Raw genomic sequence first — 25,310 nt, forward strand, 5'->3', positions numbered from 1 at the left:
AAAATTGTGAATATATAGATTTCACATAAGAAGAAAACTAGAGAAAGCTAATTATATTTTGATAGGAAAATCTCTCTCTCTCCTCTTCTCTCTCTCTCTCTCTCGCTCTCTCTCTCTCCTCTCTCTCTCCCTCTCTCTCTCTAGTCCATTCTTTTCGAACAAATAGTGGTTCCTTTATATTTGTGACACACCTGCTTTAACTTCAGCTAATTACGCTTCAGAGAGCAGACGAAACGCTTGCCAGGAACCACTAATTACAATGTATACATATATATCTATATATATATATATATATATATATATTATATATATATATATATATATATATATATACATTGTAATTAGCTGAAGTTAAAGCAGGTGTGTCACAAATATAAAGGAACCACTATTTGTTCGAAAAGAATGGACTAGAGAGAGAGAGAGAGAGAGAGAGAGAGAGAGAGAGAGAGAGAGAGAGAGGAGAGATTTTCCTATCAAAATATAATTGGCTTTCTCTAGTTTTCTTCTTATGTGAAATCTATATATTCACAATTTTATGTCAGAAACAAATGCGGATAAAATAAATTTATAAACTGTTAATTCTTGACACCATTTGCCGCTAGGAAAGGTATCTCTCTACTGCGTGTTCGCTCATCGACCCCAATTCACAGCACACACACACACACACACACACACACATATATATAATTATATTATATATATATATATATATATATATATATATATATACTATATATATATATATATATATATATATATATTATATATAGATATATTATATATAGATATATATATATATGATATAATTATTTATAATATATATGTATATTATATATATATATATATATAGACATAATATATTATATATATAATATACATATATATATATATATATATATATATATATAATATATATATATATATATATATATATATATATATATATATATATATAATATATATATATATATATATATAAAGGACGTCTTCCAGAATTTGTATTTTTACCCCTGAACTACTTTCATAATCGTCCTGCCGAAGCCTGTTATATTACAACGATAATTCCAGTCAGTTTATAAGGAAATCATTTTACAAATGATTATCCAATACTGGAATGTTATTTACGTAGATACACTGCAAGAAGAGGTCATCACATTCACGCTTCGGAACTTACTTTAAAGGTTGCGTGGGAATATAAACGATTTTCTCTCCACAAACAGTCTGACCTTTATCGAATGTTTGTGCCCTGTAGCTACGAGCGATACCCACGTCCACACCCACGTATAAATAAGCATCAAGAAAAACAACGCGACAATAAGACAAAAAACAATAAAATAATATTGAAATGCTTTGGCTGCTCCATTTCATCGACTGAATACTGTATCTTTCACGGAAACTGGTTTTGAAAGCGTTTAATTCAGACGACAAAATGAATTTTTAAAAATTATAAAAATAAAGAAAAGCAACAAAAATAAATATAAAAATAATATAAATAAAAAAACAAATTTAAAATTATTAGAATGACAAAAATAAGAGTAAAAATAATAAAATAATAATAATAACAATACAAATAATGACGGGTTACTCACGCTGTTTATAGCTGTCGTTAGAGAAATTAAGGCCGTGAGAATAAACACTTAAATCACGCTAATTAATTTAAATGTAAATTAGCATCTACCACTTGATGTGACGCAAATACAATAACGATATGCATGTGAAAAATTTCAATCTGAAAGACTGGGGCAGATAAGGAAGTATATTTTTCTTTTTTCAGTATATCAAGTCCTCACTCATTTTCATAGTCGCCTGGACATCTTTCATTTCACTACAGCAAATATCCAGGTTTTCAACGAAGTCTTTATTTTACTTTTTTTTTATATTACGTATAAATTATCTGTTTAAAGATGGAGCCTACCTAGTCTTTCGTATGTGACCTTTTAGGAGTTTCATACGTTCCTATCACTCTCTCCCTATTCTTTTCTTTTCACACCCACGATCTGGCATTTCGTCCCATTCCTGTGTTCGTGTCGCATTTATCAGCAGGAACACCTCTGATTTTACTCGGCCTGTGACTGACTATACCTTAAAGTGAATAGATGGTTAGGAACCAACACTGGAAGGAGATCATTAGCATTTATTGAAAGCCAAGAAAGAAGGGTATTTTTACAACTGGACAAATGAATGGAAGATTTATGCTAATCAGTGGTGAGATCACTAACTCCCAACTGAAAAGATTTGAACATTTCCACTAAAATTAATGAAATATTTTGCTAAAGGATTCCAGGGTGATCATACATAGTTTTTTTCTTGTAAAAGTGCGTTTAACCATTCTTCACATTTTCTCGATTGATTGATTAATTAGTTCTTGAACCATAAATATTGTCATGTAATAATTCCTGCGTTTGACAGTTGTCTTCTGAGTACATAGCACTGACAATTTATGAAGAATATTGCTAAGATAAATTTTCATGAATATTTATATTTACCAAAATGTGTCGTTGACATAGCACTTGATTGTTTCATTATTTTCAATGCAATTAAAAAAATATTAATCTGATACCTTGTACTGGTTTGTACCTGAAGTACGAGAAATCAAGTCGTGTATATCGTCGGGTAATATCTGATGCAGAGCAATAAAATTCATGGCTTAAAATCATTAGTATTTTCAATGCATAAAAAATATTAATCTGATACCGTGCACTGGCTTTTACCTGAAGTACGTGAAAGAAAGCCATGTATACCTTCGTAATATCTAATGTAGAGTGACGATTTCATGGCTTCAAGTTTTATATACAAAATAATAATTCCCAAACGTATGGGGAGGGGTCCTTTTCGAAGTTGCGTGAATGGAAGGGAGGGGGACTTTTCATCACAGACCTAATTTAACATGAAGATACGACATATATTTTGAATTATAAGGAGTTAGGTGGCTTGTAATATTCTCCTCGACAATGAATGTATATTTAACTGCTAACAATGCCATTACATTCATCTTCATCGAATACCTAATTTGAATACGAAGATACGGCGTATATTTTGAATATATGAGGCGTTATGTGGCTCAGTTGAAATGCATATTTCTTTTCCTTTTTTATCATTTTCACTGCCTTTAATAGTTGTATAACTCGTTGGGAATTTTCACTTTAAATGTTTTTTTCAAAACACTCGAATTTCAAAACAAATATTAAGCACGTGCTCAAATTCAGATGTGTCGTACATTCTGTTAATGATTTGCAATTGATACCGCAGCACTGTGGCCTGGGTGCCTATTGAAAAATTTTTTGTTTTAATAGTAATATACATTATTGTGGGTTTTTACTTATAATTCCCCGTCACAGTATAGTGATGCACCATTACATGATAACTGACAAGTTGATCGTACTCGCTAACACCAACTGACGTGACATTACGTCTTCGCTGGAAGACGTCATGACAACGGACCCTCTCAGAGTTGGGAAACCTGGAAAACCAACGAAGGTGGAATTGAGAAACTTTTCCAGGAGGCTGTTTTCCACTCGATCGTCTTTTGCTCATCAAGCTCTGCTATCATTTCATTGCATTGTTTGGCTATTTTTCTGGGCGAGTTCCATTTTGGTAACTTTTGGACTCGGGAACAGAATGAAAATGTGAAAAAGATTCTCAGTAGAGAGCTAAAATATATTTCATTATCTCAATACCCGTTCAGTAACGAGCATTAACTTTCGAGATATATATATATATATATATATATATATATATATATATATATATATATATATATATATATATATATATATATACATATACATGTTAGTCTTCTTTTATTACATAATATACGTATTACTTCGCGTGCAACAAGTTATGCTATGAAGCAACGCCAAGATTCCAGTTACGTTAACAGATATAATATGACCTTAGATATAAAAGCATATTGCTGATAACCACATGATTATAATAATATAGAAACGCGTTTAGATTGGAATATAAAAAAATTAAATGCTTCTACTTCCATGCAATATTTATCCGGAAGGAATGATCAATGATGTTTCCATTTCAAATTAATCTTTTTTGAAAGGTAAACCTAAAAAAAAAAGAAAAAATTGTTTTATTAAAAAAAAAACACTGTCGGTAGTAGATAAGATATGCAAAAGTATTCCGTAATAACTGTCCCTTTACAGGGCGACCTTAGGTCAATCTATTCCTTCAAACCCGTCATCACCAGCTTTTGGTTCAAGGGATCGAAAAACGAGTCGGGAATTTCTGGAGGGCGGTAATTTGCACATCTTTGACTGGGACGGTTCATGGGCGGTCGGTTTCATCGGTTTTGCAATCAGTGGCTGCGGTGGGGATTTCCCCCCCCCCCCCCCCTCCCCCCACCCCCCACCAGCCACCACCCACCCACCCGCTTTTCTAAGAAGGCCGCCTCGGTTCAGAATTCGTGTTTAATTGCCCTTATCTGGTCGGAAGTGGCACTATACTGAGAGAGAGAGAGAGAGAGAGAGAGAGAGAGAGAGACTGCTCCTAACCACTGGAGTAAATCTGCTTTATTTACCAACGTTTAGACGTATTAGCTACACTGTCATATTACGCCTTTTATGTTATTTATCTAGAATATAGTAGTTATTTTAATGAAAAATGATTAAGATGGAGTAAAACTATTATCTAGTAAAAGGAACTTATACCACATCTGAATAGAGACATCAAATGGCTGTTAATTACAACCTGGAAGGTAAATTTTAAGGACATTTTTGTTGCTTGGATAATAATACTTATCAAAAATGGGGTGAAACCATTATCAAATTTATTAATGTTCCCCCCCGCCCCTCTCTCTCTCTCTCTCAAAACTTTTCAAACTCATAGATTTGATCTCATGATTCGGCTACTAAGAAGGTTATCACTCCCCCCAAAGGGCGAAGGCGGGCGTGAGACACAGGCGGGCGTTGTAGCATGAAATATGATATGAACTTTGCCACCTTCAAGGAGCTGTCCCGAGTTGGGTCGTATCATCTCCTCCTCCTCCTTTGGCCATTCTTAAATTTCCACATGAAATTGCGAAAGTTTCTATTACTTCTTCATTCTTCCATTAAAATTCTCTCGGCCCAACTTTTTTCCATCGCTTCTTCGTTTAAGGTTTTAATGTGGTTTGGAAATACTTCCGTTTCATTAACGGGTGACAGGTTTTAGGAACGTACAATAAACTGAGGTTATACTATCACATCCTACAGGAAATCACAGTCGTTACAATGTTTTGTCCAGGACATAATTACTACAGAGGTTTAATATTTGTGTATTTGCCTGATTTGTTTCTCGGTGTCCAGAACTTATTGGCCATTGTTGTTATTTAAATACACCCCTTCTCTCTCTCTCACTCTCTCTCGTCTCTCTCTCTCGTCTACTCGCTCTATCTCTCTCTATCTATACACACACACACACACACACACACACACACACACACACACACACACACACACATATATATATATATATATATATATATATATATATATATATATATATATATATATATATATATATATATAACAGGGAATCATTTCTTACATAATCTAATTTCTTCTATCTATCTATCTATCTATCTATCTATCTATCTATCTCTATCTATCTATCTATATATATATATATATATATATATATATATATATATATATATATATATATATATATGTATATATATATATATATATATATATATATAACATATATATATATAATATATATATATATCACACTATATATATATATATATATATATATATATATATATATATATATATATATATATACGTTACAGGGAATCAGATCTTACATAATCTAATTTTGTGGTTGAGGGAATTCTGACATGAAAAAAGATTACGGAATAACTAAAACCGGTTCGCCAAAAACGTCACGAAAAAAATTTAGCTGAACGACATAATAGAACAGTTTTCGAATAACGTCGCAACTGCAAAATAACACGGCTTAAGAACACACACACACACACACATACACACAAGACTATCGGATTCAAGAATCTCAGGGTCTTTGAAGAGAGATTCCTGGTATTTCCTTGAAGGCAACGAGGTTAATTTCCTGCAACTTCGACGATATATTTTTTTTTTAATCTGTCGCTGTTGCTACGTAACACTCTCATAGTAAAGGACAGAAGATCAAAAGGACTGAGACGCGTTCTCTGTCTCCAAGAAAGTCAGTGAACCGAGAGGCTTTGGGAAACGTCTCTTCAGAAACTAGAGAGAGAGAGAGAGAGAGAGAGAGAGAGAGAGAGAGAGAGAGAGAGAGAGAGTTTTAAAGTACGTCCATGTAATGGCTCAAACCTTCTGGAGTTACGCCCTCATAAACGAGAGGGAATTTTTGTATGAGACAGATAAATAGAATATATATATATATATATATATATATATATATATAATATATATATATATATATATATATATATATATATATATATATATATATATATATATAATATATTATAAATAATATATATATATATATTCTATATATATATATATATATATATATATATATATTATATATATATAATGCAAAAATAACAAAATCAGCTTTGAGAAGTTTGTTAATTTTGAGATGAATGGTGCTTAATTAATAAGTAATCAGATTTCATTGAAAATATTCCGTTAAAGGGTTATGTACAAATTTCTCTCTCTCTCTCTCTCTCTCTCTCTCTCTCTCTCTCTCTTCAAACAAGAAAAGCCGAACTCATGATTATGCTTTATAGTCCGCTTGAATATTGCAATGTGATATGGTACCCACGCTACCAAAAGGATATTGCACATATAAAGAGTGTACAAAGGTCCTTTACAGCTAGAATAGAAGTTAAGGATCTTGACTACTGGGAAATACTACAATTTTTAATATTATATAGTCTAGAAAGGAGAAAAGAACGCTACATGATAACACAGGTTGAAACAGGTAGAAGGAATTGCCGAAAACATCATGAAGCTAAAAATATCAGAAAGAGCAAGCAGAGGTAGATTAATAGTGCCCAAAACTATACCAGGAAAACTAAGGAAAGCACACAGGACATTAATCTACTACGCACCAGGATCGACAATGCAGCGTCTATTCAGTGCGTTGCCAGCTCATCTGAGGAAATATCAGGAGTGAGCTTAGATGTGTTTAAGAATAAGCTCGACATATATCTAAGCTGCATCCCAGACCATTCAAGATTGGAAGATGCATTAGCAATTCTCTGGTAAACATTAAAGGTACCTCACACTGGGGTACCTGGGGCAGCCCGAACGAACTTTAAGGTCTGTAAGGTAAGGCCACTTCCAGGAATATATTCCCCCGATGAAGGTTTTTCCCGAACATTAATTCCTTGAATCATAATTCGTTGTTCATCTATTACTGGTATATTGTATTATATGAATACAACTAATTAATATGCACAACGAAAATACTCCTTATTCTTATGATAATGAATTCCTGGAAACAACAAAAAAACATGTATTCAGTAACGCAACTCTATATTATGCGGGAAATAATAATTGTAGATCTCACAATGATTTCTGGGAAAACACAATAAAGCAAATATTTGTTTAATGAAGCCTATTGTTACACAAAGTTAAAATCTAGTCTGCTGATAAAGAATGGGAATTCATTGTTTATGTAAACTAATGAATTTGACGCCAATGGAACACAGGCTTAGTGTTTATGGTTAGTTCTCTTTCAACAAGACGTGATCCGACCTCCAGGTTATTAGGGGCGCTTGCTTAAAATCTACGGTCAAATAACACGTTACGTCACCAACGAAAATTAAAATAAATTTAACAAGCACATCACTTATTTTTTTACATTTTCATCCTCATAAATAAATCATAAATATCCTATCCTAAAATTCCTGTATCATTAAGTCAAAGCGAAACATACAATATTTACTAACTTGCAGTTATATTTGTCTTTATTAAAATGTATAATTGGGTGTTATTGTTTCATTTGTATGTATGTATGTAAGTATGTATGTACGACAAGAGTCACAGGTGTAGCCAACAGTATCTACAGTTTAATTTTGTGATTTGGGTGGAAAAGAAGACCCCGAATATAAAATAGACACTAAGCGTTCAGAGAGAGAAGAGAGAGAGAGAGAGAGAGAGAGAGAGAGAGAGAGAGAGAGAGAGACTAATCTTATATAGATATATAAGCAGACATCCCCTGCTGCAGATACTAAAGTCTGGTTCAGTAATAATGTTCACACGAGTACACCTCCCGGAAAGAGTGGATATGATTACGTGAAGTCTTTACTTCAGGAGAACCTATTGACCTGGGTGTAGCCTTGAACTATGTTCTTTTGGAAATGGCAATATTAGAACATAAATAGGGGATTAGGTAAAATAACAAAGAGTATCAAAGCAAATTCGTGACGGCAACAGACGCTTAGGCGAACAGAATTAGATTCAACGGTTAAAGGTAGGTCTCACAAGTAAATGACAAAACGCCACTAACAGACAAAATCAGACAAAACTGAGGGTAATTCTATAGCAATATAGACAGCACTATAGAATAAACAGTATGGTCTTCTTACTTTCACTTGAAACACCCACTACTCCTCATCCGATTTCCCGATATTTTATTAGGGACGATTTCTTGAAATCACGGAAACCCTGGTTTCTTAAAACCTGTCAACTTATCCCTCATGATGGAGATCCCTGCGTCCTCTCTAACCAGCATTATATACGCATCTTTTATCGGTACTTCTGTTAACGAGACTTTTACTCCCATCAACGTGCTCACCATTCTTCTAAGGTTCATATTGAGCTTCCCCCTTCCTAACCACCATCATCATTGTCATTATCTAAGGAACTAAGTTTTCTCAACACTGTTTCATCATCCTCACCATCATCATCATCATCCAGTTTTACCATCAAACGACCCACACTCAGTTCATCATACGAAACTCTGATCAAAAAAGAGAAGGAAAAGAAGTTAATGGACTCGATGTGTTCTTAGCAGCCTCGCTGCTAATGAGAAAATGGCTTACCAATAATGTTGCCCCCAAGTTTTCGTTGCTTGATGGTCCACACGTCAAGAGATAAAGGGGGGCGGGGGGGGGGGGGCGATTAAATCTATGGCACGAGGCTCTTGCCTTTAATGGAGATGAACGCTGTTTTTTTTTTTTTTTTTTTTTTTTTTTTTTTTTTCAAAAATAGACGAGACGAAATTTTTACAAAATTCGATGTAATTTATAACGGCAGACATTAAAGTGACTGACTCCTGCATGGAATACAAATATCTTTACCGTATCAACTTAGCATCTTTGTGGAATCAATAATGAATTAAATTGAATAGAGAATTGGGACCTATGAGGTTATTCAGCGCTGAAACGGAAATTGACAGTAAAAAGGTCTGAAAGGTGTAACAGGAGTAACACCTGGGCCCTATGAGGTCATTCAGCGCTGAAACGGAAACTGACGGTAAAAAGGTTCGAAAGGTGTAACAGGCGGAAAACCTCAATGCAGTTGCACTATGAATCAATTGTTAGGAGAGGGTGGGAAGTAAAATGGAAGAGAGAATATGAAAGGAGGTACAGTAAAAGGAACGATAGGGGTTGCAGCTAGGGGCCGAAGGCACGCTGCAAAGAACCTTAAGTAATGCCTACAGCGCACCGCATGAGGTGCACTGATGGCACTAACCTCCTACGGGGATGAATCAATTATGGCTTCATTACGCGTCAATGAAATAAATGTCGTAGTTTAGAACACACAATTTTTTAAATTAAATATTGGTGAGCCAATATTCTAGTCACTTTGAAGGGTCAAATTTTGGTATAAGCCGATGGTGATATTAAAACGATGTCTATGTACCCAAGCGTTGTACCATGACTGTGGCACCATTAGCCAACAAAGACGTTGGAATGCATTTAATTTCGCGTGAGGCCATTCCAGTATATCTTCCTTTACTCATAATGTTTCTGTTTTTTCATGGGAGAATTACGTAGCTCTGCGTTGTGTTGTTTGCTATTAGTCGTGATCCACAAAAATAAAATTCTATTTATTGTTAAATGTATATTTTCAATTCTGAGTCTCTTTTCTGTCTGATTTTTTCTTCGGTGTACGTATATATATTAGGGCTTGTGCCTTGTATGATAAGGCGCCCTATGAGGTAATGTTAGACTAGCGATAATCTATACGCTAAGTCGGTTGGTATTGCACTTCCATCTTCAATGGAGTGTCTGGGGTTTTGTAGATCACTTACGAAGTCGGTATTATCTTTACGACGATGTGTTAAACTCATGGTTCGGTGAGGTTCTTGTAGAAAACACTAAGTAATAAAAAATTATATATTCTTCTGAAGTTTTACATGGTGAAGATCAGGTATGATTGTACAAGTCTTCTAATAACGATAGCTTGATCGCTTCTGCCAATGATGATGGCTAATCCTATTCCTCTACATGATAAAGCTTAGGTAAAGAGGTACAGGTCTTCTAATGACGATAGCTCACTCTGTTCTGCCTGTCTACCATCTCTGTTACAAGTTATGAAGGAACAGACAGTAGTTCGAACATATGAACATACTATCAGATGACATAGTTACATACGAACACACAATCAAATGAGACACGCTACAGATCACGTAGGCGGTAGTTGTCTCAAGCAGGGAGCTTGGACTAATGTTTATAAACAATTGAATGACTACAGGTGACGGCATGTCAACTTAGCCTACATACTTATTGTATACGTCATCTTTAGCGTCTCTAGTCTGATCACATTCCTGCAAGCAATCTGGTTGACCTCTTTAGTTTTAGTATTTTATATATATGGACTAACATTCCATATTTTTATTATGTAAACACTTACATTAGCTCGGTCAGCTACCAAAACCAACTACTGAATATTACTCAAACTTGACTTGCATTTGACTTATAGGAGTGTGATACAGACACTATGTGAATATATATATATAGTAAATAAAAATTCATGGTGTACATGAATTGATTCAAGTAATAAAATATAAAACAATGATATTGGTAAATAATAGTGATCACATGATATATATAATGATACAGTTTTTCACTTCATCTCATTAAGATACATATGCTACAGAAAATACTAATGTACTCTGATAATTGCATAGAATGAAGATTAATATGATAAAAATCATATTTTAACTGATAAAATATTTCATATATGAATTGATAAAATTATTAATGTTTATGCTGATTGATTCGTTGATTTTTATGCTAAATGTTATATATCTGATTCATTAATCAATATACTAACTCATATATAACTGCAGATATTGGTAAGAAAAAAGGTAACAGATTGATTATAGGCTACCTGATTTGTTTATACATATGTATATGGATTCATATAATTATGATTAATATATGTGCACTTTAAATAGATTCCTATTGCGTACACGCAAAGATATATTTAGATTCTGTTATGTATGATCATTTATATAATAGATTCCTATTGCGTACACGCAAAAAATATATTTCGATTCTGTTATTTATGATCATTTATAGATATAGGATACATGATACTTTATATATATAGGATACATGACCGAGGTTATACTACTTCACTTTTAACTAGCTTTCGAACAACTTTTCGTCCATTACACAGTTCCAGACAACCACCTATAGCCAATGAAACGGCCTTTTTCAATGGTTAAAACAAGGGGAAAATTTGCCTGGGCGGGTCCAACGTTCTATTTTGCGCTCATACTTATTCTCTGCATCCTAAGCTACACGATTACGTTCGCGATGAATAAAAAAACATCCCCAGCACGAGTCCTTCGCCAGCAAAGTAGAGTTGAATATCCTTCGGGTCGTAATTGTCGGAAGTATGTCCCTTATTGTAGTCGATTCCGACAGCCGCCGGAGCGTTCCGCATTAAAACGAGATTAACGACGAGATACGGTGTCGGTCGAAGAAGTCCATGAAATTCCATTCACATTGTAGGCGGTTGTTACTTGACTGTAGTCGTCCGCTGCGACGAACGATTTTTTGAAGTTGCGATGTGAAACTCTCGTACTGCAGGATACTGTAACCAGGTTCCATTAATCAGCCTGCAAGTGAAATTATACTTGTCACAAGGGCAAAGTAAATTCAGACGACATCCAAATACAGGGGAGGGGAGAGAGCCATTTAGACCAGACTTAACCCACATGAATTCGCTGATATTTCGGAATTCAAAAGAGTCCGCTGTACAAACTTTTTTATCCATGGCATTAACAATGAGTGAACCTATCCAGTCTATTGATGACTTGTAAAAATATCCAGAATTATAAAAAATAAATAGATATCATTACGAATCTCAAAGAAAATTCGATATTACTGGTAGTAAGTTACTAGACAAAGAAGTGGAAAACGGAGCTAATTGTAAGATTGCCAGGCAACATAAGAGTCAAAGAGAATATTAATCATGATTCTATGTGCCCTAACAAAAGTTTCATATTCAATTTTCTCGCGCGCATCCTCTGAGGTTAATTTTTTTTAAAAACTTTATTAATAGGTAGGAGATGCAACGAAAAAAACCCACTATGTAACTAATTTCTAAATAAACTTTGGGTTTTTCAAGAAAATGTGACATTTTCCCATGAATGTTTTACTTGAATTGTAATAGGCTAATGTTGCAAGTAAATATTTCTTATACATATCTTGATACTTCTAAATGTCTATGAGGTTCAGAAAAAAATTTATTCATTTTGTTGTTATAGAAATTCTATTTGCTTATTTTGTTATTAATTTTAAAATGATTGCAACTCCTTAGCTAAAGTTGCATTGCGCATACGGATAGACATTTGTACCTAACGTCTGCCTTGCCCATGAGAAGTTCGGGCTAAGCATTCCTTTCTCCAGCAACCTGCTTTGCAATCGCGAGATGAAGCCTGTGTAAGCAGATTATTGAGGTTAAAAGGAACAAATGCTGATACGGCAATGATGACGTCGTCACTTGGCAGGAGATTGCTCTCAGCCAGCTAAGAGTTACGTTACTTGCTGTAATACATACGACTTTAGGATAAATTTATTGTCTTTTAATACTCGACCCACACGAAAAGAATGTCTGAAAAAAAAACAGTACCAAAATTGAACAATATATTAGTTTCATGTTGGAAAACTGCATAATTGTAATTATGTTAAATTAAATATTCCTTATTCAAACTATATGAAAAAGGTTTCCATACAAATTCTATATATATTATTAGCCCTGTATAAGATTTCATATGGATTATTTCATAGATAACATTTTCACTTCTAGACTTCCTGACTTTAAAATCTCTTTTATTTTATTTTTTTTATTTATTTTATTTATATTTATTTATTTATTTAATTTTTTTTTTTCATTGACTACGAATATAAATCACCGGGACAGACAATATGTCAGTAGATTTTGGATATGTGTTTGAACTTTTAGCTTATTTGTCATTACTAAAGCGTTAAGTTAGAGTTCAAATCTTTACGCATATATATTTGGATATTTAATGGTTACGTTTTGCTTATTGATATTATCGTGATTCCTTTTTTATTATAATTTGTAACCCTTCCGACTTCTTACGGAGTGTATTATATTGACTCCACTTGTATCCATATTATTTTATTTTATTTTTTTTTTTTATATATTTATTTATATATATATATATATATGATAAATTAATGGTTGGCTTGAATATGTGGAAAAGTGTTCTAGCGGCGTACCGTATAAGGCTACTTGCGGCATCAATTCTATAGATACAAGATATAAATGATAAACGTATTTAAAACCGCGAGAACCGCTATAATCCAGTTCGGATCCAACATCACGAGTTGTAACTCGTAAGACATTGACACTTCCTATTTAATTATCCGTTATTCTACCAAACCGATTGACTCTGGGTGATAAAATATATTATTGGTTTTCTTAATGGAAAAGGAATTCACACAACGTGTTAAGGAGATTATTATTGATTTACACCACCCGAGTCACAGATTATTATGTGTTGAATTCCATATTTACTGATTTAGCACTCATAAATATTCCTAACGCACTCAATTGCGGTGTTTTGTTTTTTAGTGCTATTAATTTCTATATAACGTGTCGAGGAACTATTAACACTAAGAATTGTTTATTCCCTCTGTCAGACTCGTAATTCTGTTAATAATTCTACGTATATTCTTTCAAGGATTGATTTGGCACAGGATAGGCCCCTAAACTGACAGGTGTCTTAGTGTATCCCTTGTTTTCATGACACGTGTTACAATTAGTTATGTGCTTTTTATATCTGTAAGCATTGTAGGCCAGTAAAATAGTGATTTGGCTTTCTGTGACATACTATGGAACCCTGGATGACGGAATGCAACCAGTTTATGACGATTGGTATGAAAGAGATTATTATTACTACCTGGTCGTTAGTCATCTGCTGTGTTCTTCGGGTTTTCCTCGTCACGGACCTACATATAATACTACATTTGATTACATTATTCTGATACACATACCTTAAGTATACTTTTGCTTTAGGGTTTCTGCTCGAAGTGTGTATTGTTTTTGCTTAGCCGCTGACCCTGTTTCGTTCGAAGTGTTTATTGTTTTTGCTTAGCTGCTGCTGACCCTGTTTTCGTTCGAAGTGTTTATTATTTTGCTTATTGCTGCTGACTCTTGCTTTGTTCAGTTTGTAACAGTTCTGCGCTCCGACCCAGATATTCAATGCTCGCGATCTCTTGGTTTAAGGAATTTTCTTGTTTAGATACGGTTTTAACAATAGGCACGGATATTTCTATATTGTTTAGTCTAATTAATGGTTCTTTGCAGTATGGTGCGGGATTTGCGGGATAATGCGTCAGCTATGATATTTGCTTTCCCAGGTAGATATCTTATCTTGGCTCCAAAGACCTGAATGATCATTTGTCACCGAGTTCCTTTTGGACTGTGATTAAAGCCTTTGAAAAAACTCGGTAAAGGACTCATGTTCAGTAAGGACTTTATCAGGATAGCCATAGATTATGAACTTAAAATGTACTAGTGAGTTAAAGATACCTAGCCCTTCCTTGCCTATTACTGCATATTTACTTTCAGAGGGCTTTAGTTTACGTGAATAAAAAGCTATAGGGAAGAACTGTTTATCACATTACTGAAGTAGTATCCCTCTTACCCCTTGGTCTGAGGCGTCTGTTGCAATAAAAAAAAAATTCCTTATTTAAATCAGGGATTTTTAAGTTAGGTAAGCTGCATTTTCCGCTTTTAAGATATCGAACGCCTGTTGATGCTTTTTAGACCATAATAAATCTACGCTCTTCTTCGTAAAATCTGTTAAAGGAGCTGTCATGATTGAAGAGTTACATATTTACATACGATTGTAATACCCACTACAGCGCCAAAGTGCTGTACCCCCCTTTTACGTTAATAGGTACCGGAAAGTTATGAATAGCCGACACCTTACCATAGATTACTTTAAGACCTTGACAAGACACATAAAACCTAGATAAACATGTTCGGTTTTAAAAACTCACATTTATATATTTTACTCTGAGACTAGCTCTAGTTTATGTGAATGTACTTCTAAGGTATTAGAAAAGATTACAAGATCATCCATATAGGCATGTAGGGTATCCCCTAAAAGTCTCCAAACACTATATTATAATTGGGGTGCAACGTAAGCCGGAGGCATACGTAAAAATTGATAATGTCCCCTGAGTGTGCTGAAAACGGTATATGAGGTACAATCACTTAGGTAATGGTATCAGGTAAAAGCCTTTAAGTAAGTCCAAGTTGGTGAAAAAAAATTATTCTAACCTAACAGAGATAAGATGTCGTCGGTACATGGCACTGGAAACTATCGGGAGTCGTTTCCTTGTTTAAGTGACAGAAATCTACGCAGATACGCCAAGTCCGATCTTTTATGGCATGACGTTTTGAGGGAAAATTATATGGGCTATTTGATTTCCTAATGACTCCTATTACTAACATTTTTCAACTTCGTCATTTATCTCTATTTTGAAATTTCATTGAGAATCTATACGAAGGTACGTAAATAGCTTTATGTTTGTCCTTAGACCGTGTTTTGTGTTAAATTACATCCGTTTTTCTCCCAGAGATCACTCGCTAGTGGAGAAACTTCCTGGTATTCAGGTAGAAGATAAAAAAAAATTCTGCTGAATCACCTCTGCTTGAATGACTTTACGGATATTACTTTAGATAGATTATCAGAGAGATTCATCCACGACTGGTTGGGCGTGATTAAAAATTAGCAACAATAAAAATGCGATATTTATAACTTCCGTATCCACGATATGTATACTTTTAGGGCTTTGTTCGCGGAAATCGTTATATTTCAGAGTGTCGGGAAGGATTAAAATTTCATTTCCCAGCAAAGTCTTTTTACACGCACTAAGACATTCGAGGGTGCATGCTTCTCGAGATTTTGCGTGCAAAGTACGACTGCGGTTGTGGGAGAATTCTGTTGGGTCATTTGAACAATGTTACGATTTATGAGACAAAGTATAGTTCCTTTATATAAGTTATTATTTGATTAACTGTCTCATTTTGTTCAAACGGATTTTACTGTTTGAAGGTTATAGGATTTTCCTTTGATAAACACGCCTTATTTTGCAGGATGTAAGATAATATTTTGTATACCCCTAGATGGATCTTACAATTACACTACATACAGATCAATGTTTTTTATAACTATAGAGGTATCTGTAAGCGCTCGCTTATCCGGACTTCTCATTAGGGAAGTTCGAACAACAGACGGTGAGTCCGTAAATCAGGATATTACGTCTACTAAAGGAATAAACAAGATATTCTAATTTTTACGGCGCGTACAGTCGGGCTTTATCCACCACTACTTATAATAACTTATGTATTAAAAAAAAAAACGAAAACCTGCTCTGATTACTTTATACGGTCGTGTGTTTCATAGGAAAAATCCTTTTTAGTTCAAAAAGATATCGGTATGTATGAACCAACATCGCTTTTCCCCACTCTGCTAGAGTCGCTTATGGTGTGGAATTTGCTTTGCTTTGAAAACTCGGCAGTTTTTGACTAACCTTGACCGCTTGACTAGGTGACACAGTAACCGAGTTTGCTTGTTTGATTCTGAAAGGCTACTGTTTCTATTTCTTTTTGTAATAATTAGGATCCTTCTCTTTATTACCATCGGCAACGTATTGTGTGTTTTTAGCATTATGTTGCTGGTTACGTATAAAGCAATGAATGACGAACTATTAGGAACTGAGCGATTACTAATAAGACAAGTTATCTCTACTGTATTCAATATTAACTGTTTGTACTTCATTCTTTGCTAAAATTTGAAATAGTGAGGGATCCTGGTCAGCGCATTTAGCCTGATGAAAGTTTTCTACAGACATGTTATTCCTTGCAATCCAGCCGTATTTTTAAAGTTAAGTTGAGTCATTGAGGTTCGATATTTTATATAACTCAAAAACTCAAGGCTAAAACTGCGATCGGGACTTTGCAAAGGAGCATTTATTGTCATGACCCGAAATAGTGTTACCTCTAATTTATATAGATTTGTACGGGTGTTCCACTTGTTTTTGTGTGTTTTCTAATCACTACGGTGCTTAACGACCCTATCCATGCATCTGTATAAATACAGACGTCCACTGTGTAAACGCATATTCACTGTTTAATATGATTTTGTTACGTTAAAGCGGGATTAATAATCACCCAAAATGAATAAAGTTAACAATAGTATATGATTATGATATTTCAGTAGAACTTCTGGAAACAGACACTCAAAGATAAAAACTCGCAGTAGCGAAATCTCAATGATATAGATAATTTCTGTAAAAAAGTAAGATTAAGAATGTCTCGTAACTTCAGCCACAGGAATAACGAAATTCGACCTGCAAAGGAAACACTCAAAGTTACTCCAAATGAATAAAAAATTGTACTTAGCTTGCTTTTGTGGGAAGTCACGGTGTTCCGATAACGACACACGGCCTTGGTCCTCCTTCTCTATTTAGCGGACGACCTGGTTTGGCTTCAGTTTCCCCCGTGCGCGTTGTTTCGATGATTCGAGCCCTTGAAAATCCGATGCTGCAGACGCGTTCGGTTTGTTTCTTGCAGTGCCGGAAACGCTCACTAACGATGTTTTCTTGAATGATTCTAATGAGAGACGAAGCTTCCGTTGCCGTAGGAAAAGGACACGTCCATAAAGTCCCAGTACCATTACGAGTATTTGTTGCTCAGAAACCATATAAGATTGTATAATGTAATTTTGTGGAATAAAGTGCTTTGAATGAAAACTTGAGAAAATGTAGAACATTCCACAAAAAATCTGTATTAATCTTTTATATGGTTTCTGAGCCATAAATACTTGTAATGGTACTGGAACTTTATGGTCACCATATATATATATATATATATATATATATATATATATATATATATATATATATATATATATATATATATATATATATATATATATATATATATATATATATATATATATATATATATATATATATATATGTGTGTGTGTGTGTGTGTGTGTGTGTGACCTTGATTGAACGTTGCTTCCTGAAAAAAACAGGAATCCCAAGAGGCAACTCATTCTTCTTTTTTCATGAGAGAGCGGCCGTTTAAGACACTGATGAGTGAAGCCGCGTTCAGGAACCTTCTTATTTATGAGTCTCGTTCAGAGGAAGTGTTGAGAGCGCCGCACTTCATCGGCCGCTTCATAAATTTAAAAAATGTTCTCAAATGATCAGAGTTCCTCAAGGTGCATAAGAGGTGCTGAATCATCTGCCTGCAAGATGAAAATCTTGAAACTGTCTTAGCAAGTTGAGATCTCTCATTAACATGAACCTAAGTTCTTAATTAGTTATATCTTTTTATAATTTCTTTCTATATCGTTTCTGTGGCTTTTCGTACCTTTGATGTATGAGAGAGAGAGAGAGAGAGAGAGAGAGAGAGAGAGAGAGAGAGAGAGAGAGAAGGACCAAATATTATTCACTAAGGAAATCAAATTAACATTAAGAATGGGTACATACTATTTTTTAGGTTTTATTGTATAATCATTATATGCTTCTTAGATTTATGCTTGAATATTCACTCAGTACTACTGGCAAATCTACTTTACTTTCACTATAACTAACATCGTTTAAACCTGAATGTTGTCTTCTCTGTATAACTAAGCTTCTAATAGTGATGCTCACAAGTGGAGAACTTTACATATATTCACCCACAATCAGACACATTAGCGATTTGATCTGCTGTTTTTCACTGAAATATTATTTTCCACTTCATTTTTGAGACCTAAAAATCAGAATGTTCAGTATTCTATTTCCATTAATTTCTGTAGTCGATTTGTCTAAAGAATTTCTTTAGCATAAGTGCCCTCATTCAACTGACTCTCGTCTTGGTGTTTTTTTCTACATATTTTTTTACTTTGTGATTATTTTTTCATAAAATGAAACATCCTTAACAGGGTGAAAAATGGCAATTGTTTAATTTGCACTTGCCACATTGAGTTTTTTTCTCCGTGTATGGGATAGATTCCTTTTGTACATAAGGTTAACTAAAATTTCGTTAAGTCAGTCAGAGCAGGGGACGCATAAAAAGATTTTTTAAGAAACATTGAATACTATGAAATGAGATGGATTTGAAAACTCATCGAGAAATATAGCAGGTGTCCAAAGCAAATGGATTTTGTACGTTATGCAAATAGGACGCTTCAATACCGACCACATCGCAGATGGCACCAAGTGCCGGGTCTGGTTTCGAGGATCAATTAATCACAGCATTTACTCGAAATGGCTGTGGCACTGCCAAGCGAGAGGGCACTGCATGCTGGCTTATGTTGGCAATCAGGATGCCCTTGTGGGTTAAGATTAGCTGTCGGTCTACACTGATTTATTACTGTATTGGCCTGGATTACAGAATTTAGACCAAAGGCCTAGCGCTAGGACCTACGAGGTCATTCAGCGTTGAAAAGGAAATGGACAGTTAGAAGGTCTGAAAGGCGTAACAGTGGCACTGTTAAGCAATTGTTAGAGAGGGTGGAAAGTCAGATGGAAGAAAGAGAATATGAAAGGAGGTACAGAAAAATGACTGAAAGAGGTTAGAGCTAGGGAGCCGAAGGGACGCTGCAAAGAACCTTAAGCAGTGCCTACAGTGCACCACTTGAGTTGGATTTACTACTGAGGTAGATATATTTGTTGCACATACACAAGGGACACGAAAAAATGTCCCATTTAATCATTAATTCGATCCAAATAATACTCACTATTCCCCTTTTAGTGTTCTTTATGAGATAACTATTGTGACGTCTTTGTCTGTCCGTCCGCCCTTTTTCTGTCAGCCCTCAGATCTTAAAAACTCCTGAGGCTAGAGGGCTGCAAATTGGTATGTCGATCATCCATTAAATTTGATTTTATATAAGGTTAAAGTTAGCCATAATCGTACGTCTGGCAACAATCGGGTTGTGGCTGAAAGCTTCATGGCCCGGGCCACGGCTCATACAGTTATATACACCACACAGAAAACTCGATTTGAGTCTGGGTCTATTCTAATCCAAAATAAAAAATGAGACTGAAAGAGATTATCAAATCCTCAGTAGTACTACCCTGGATCTAATGGAACGCCCTAAGTCAGTTCCTTCCTGAACTTTATCCCATCGGAGGAGCAGGATTTAGAGGCTGCTACAGCGTCCAATAACGGTTGAGATGCGATCCTTTTACCCCCCGGAACAAGGAACCCTCGTGGGAATGAACCCGAGGCGCTTCTCTCTCCATAGTTTAATTCCTTTTATGCCCAACGTTCTTTCATTGGTAAGTACGACCAATGTCCATTTTAAACCATAAGAGTATTGTAATGGTATTCAAAAACTTAAAGTTAAGTATATCTTAGTTTTACCAGACCACTGAGCTGATTAACAGCTCTCCTAAGACTGGCCCGAAGGATTAGATAGTTTTACATGGCAAGGAACCAATTGGTTACCAAGCAACGGGACCTACAACTTTAGTGTGGGATCCAAACTACATTATACGAAAAAATGAATATCTAATCACCAGAAATAAATTCCTCCAATTCGAAGTTGGCAGAGCGGGAAATCGAACTCGCGACCACCGAATCGTTAGGCAAGCACGTAACCCACTCGTCCAACGAGGAAGTAATCGTGTTCAAAGTAATTTATAATATCAAATGTAAATTTTTTTTAAATAAGGAGAATAGAATACATTAATGCCACATGTGGGAAAAGGGAAAACTAAGAACAGATAGTAATTGAACAAGGCGTGATCAGACCTCCAGCTTACTCGTGGCGCGTGCTAAAATCAATGGTCAAAAAGAACGTTGCTTCACCAGTGAAAAATAAAATAAATACAGTTTATTAGAAATCATTTTTCTGTACTGATTAACATGCACGTTATATATTTTATTTTTTTACATTTTCATTCTAATAAATAAATCATAAATATCCTATCCTAAAGTTCCCGTATCTTTAACTCAACGCGAAACACCTATTTCAGACCTTTGTAGGCTTACTCCCCGAGTAAATCAGAATGTGATCACTCATCGATAGTCAGTCTGAAAATCACAATTTAATTAAGAGCACCAGTAAACGAAACTGACCGGAAATGATTGTTTTAACGACAGCATCAAAAGTTTGATTAAAGATAATTGAACAGGAATGGATAACTGAAAATGAAACACGTTCTTGAAATAAACATTGTGTATGTATGAGTATATGTGTGAGTGTGTGTGTGTGTGTGTGTGTGTATAGCATCATCAGTAATAAGACCTATCTGGATTTTATTCCCGTTGATGAATTACTTTTTTTAAAGCTGTTTTCCTCGAAAAGTTGTGTATGTGGAAAATATGATATATGGCTTAACTGATATGAAGTCTTTCCATAAATGCCCAATAAAAAGGGCAGACAGAATTGTTTGCAGTAATAAGTGGTACGAACACCAACCTGAGAGAGTAACGGAAAACGATCAGGCAAAGACCCTCTGGGACTGTGGTATCATAACAGATAGGGTGATACGTGCCAATTAGACCAGACGTGACGTTGATTGACAAAATCAAGAAGAAAGTATCCCTCAATGATGTTGCCATACCATGGGACATCAGATTATAAGTATCAAGACCTGAAAATAGAAATAAGATCCCTGAAAAGGAATCTGGAAAAAACTAGAGGCTGAAGTAGCTCCATGACTCATGCAGAAGAGTGTGCCTAGAAACTGCGCAAATAGTAAGAAAAGTGATGGACTCCTAAGGAGGCAGGATGCAACCCGGAACCCCACACTATAAATACCACCTAGTCGAATGGGATGACAGATAAAAAAGATAATAATAATGATAATAATAATAGCAATAGTAGAAGCAGTAGTTAGTAAACAGAAATAGCCTTCATTGGCTTGTATTGAATCTATTTTGTTCAATATTTCTTTCACACAACAACACCCTGATCGGTTTCTATTACGGCAATAAAGGAATGCAAATGGTAAATGGCTTATGTGTCAATTCGTGCTACGTTCTGGCCTGACAACCGCTTTTTGCAATTTGGGTGGTTTGTAAAAGCCATTACCCTGTAATTGCTCCGTGCCAAAAGGATACTAAAACGTCCCCCCAACCCCGGCCCCCTAACGGAATGGGCCAGATTTAAACAGCCCTCAATAAAAAGCAATTGCATCTCTATCAAACTACTAATTGAACGCGGCTCTAAATAGAAAAGGTAATGACAGGTAAAAATTGTAATCACAGTCAACAGGCCAACTTCTAAACTGGAATGCGTGACTGCGACCGGTAAATGCAACCGCCTCCCCCCCCAACAGCTGTAGCTTTTGTGAAGGGGTGCATCGTGCTGAACGAAATTCATGAGGTACGAGACTAAAAGTACGGAAAAAATATATATTAGGTTTTGTGGGACACATTCTGTTGCATGGGGCTATTTTAGCTGACATATGAAGTCGCGTCTATATATATATATATAATATATATATATATATATATATATATATATATATATATATATATATATATATATATATATATATATATATATATATATATATATACATAATCTATATATATACTATATATATCATATATATATATATATATATATATATATATATATATATATATATATAGTATATATATAGTATATATAGTAATATATATATATATATATATATATATATATATATATATATATATATATATATATATATATATATATATATATATATAGACGCGACTTCATATGTCAGCTAAATAGCCCCATGCAACAGAATGTGTCCCATGAATCCTAATATATTTTTTCCGTACTTTTAGCCTCGTACCTCGTTCCCTTTCAAATTTGAGCATAAAAATATTGGCGAATGTACAACTTAGGGGATTCCCCATACCTACACCCTCTATTTGCAAATAAACCTGTCCATTAAAAATGAAAGCAGTGTCCCGCACTGCTAATTCTAACAATTTCCTAAAATCATCATGTTTAAAGCCACTATATGTAGTATCGTCTTCTGTTAAAAATAGTATCTAAAATAAAGCTGATGGTTTCCTCCACAGGTATATTAGTGAAAAGTGCTTCAACGTCGAAGCTTGCCATGGTTAGGTCAGAGTCCTGGCATAAAATACTGTTCTTAAAATCAAGAGAGCTGGTTAGATTATATTCATTTTTAAAATGATTCTCTAATAGAGGTGTCAAGAATTTAGCTATTTTGTAACCTGGTGTAGTATAGGATGAAAGGATGGGTCTCATAGGGATACCCTCCTTGTGTATTTTTGGTAGGCCATACATAACACCCAATGAAGAACCTGTTACATAAAGATTTTCGTAAGTTATTTGATCTATCGTTTTATTATCTTTCAACGTTTTCAAGAACCGGTTTATTCTGTCCTCGTTTTTAAAAATTAGTTTGTAGTCAATGTCACCCATGTTTCTAAACTTGGTAGCGCCTTTCAGAATTGTTTCCATTTTGTGAATATACTCTGTTTTATTCATTATGACGGTTCCCTTGCCTTTATCGGGTTTAGAAAAAATGATATTGCCGTTTTCTTTTAGTTTCTTAAGGATACCAAGGTCACGTTTATTAAAAAATGGTGCCCATCTTGGTTTTAGTTTGTTAAAATTGATATGGGCAAATGTGGACAGGTCGTTTTGAAACTTCGAAAGGTCAGTATTCAGAGCTAAGTTTTTTAATTTTGAAAACAAAATTTCAAATGGTAGAAAATATTCATAATATGAAGGTGTGTAAACCGGCAAGCAAAAATCCAGACCTAAAGATAAAATTTGAAAGGGAACTGCTGGACAATTGCCCTCCGTCTTTTAAACCACTTTTTTACCGAAGGTATGTAGATGACACTTTTGTTTTGTTTAAAGATAGGCATCATAGCGACTCATTTTTACAATATGCTAACTCCAAACATCAAAATATTAAATTTACCTGTGAATTAGAAGAAAATGGACAATTAGCATTTTTAGATACAATGGTAGTTCGTAAAGATAACTGTTTTAACATAGGAATCTACAGAAACCTACCTTTACCGGTCTTGGCTTGAATTTCTACAGTTTTTGTTTTTATAATTTTAAATTAAATTCTTTGTCAACACTCCTCCACAGGGCTATAAACCTAACATCAAGTTGGAAATTATTCCATGACGAAATAATATTTCTTGAGGGATTTTTCAAAAGCAATTGTTACCCATCGGGGTTATTTTTTAAATACGTCAAAAATACCATCAATAACTTTTTTCATCCACCTAGTCCACTCCATCTAGCACAGAAATTTAGATACTATATTAACATACCTTATATACATGATAGGAAGTTTTTGCCCTCCCTTAAGAAAATTTTAAACCGCCATTATCCAGCAGTTGATACCAGATTCCACCTTGCATAAATCCTAGAAATATTGGTAGCTTCCTAAAACACACAGAGAAATTGCCCTCCTTGATGCAATCCGGTGTAGTGTATTTATTTAATTGCTGCCGATGTAATCAGCAGACCTACGTAGGAAGTACGCGCCGGTTGCTCAAAGTGAGATGTGATGCTCATAGAGGTGTAAGTTACCGAAACGGGCAGCAAATTATCCACCCCTGAACAATCAAATATAGGAATCACGCCAGAATCTGTAGGGCAGAGATAGATTATAACAACTTTAAGGTCATTATGACGTCACCATATGAACACCACCTCCTCGTTCTTGAAAGTTTGGCAATTAAGAAACTGGTACCTTCACTTAACAACCATACTACCTCAGTACCTTTGTATATAGCATAAAGACACGTCACTTTGTTCTTTGCCTCTTCTTGACTTTTATTCCACCGTCCTGACACGGAACGGGGGGACTCTGCTTGAGCAAGGTATTTTCCTCATTTTTTAATATATATATA

Source organism: Macrobrachium nipponense, chromosome 10, assembly GCF_015104395.2.
Source record: "Macrobrachium nipponense isolate FS-2020 chromosome 10, ASM1510439v2, whole genome shotgun sequence".
NCBI lineage: Eukaryota > Metazoa > Arthropoda > Malacostraca > Decapoda > Palaemonidae > Macrobrachium > Macrobrachium nipponense.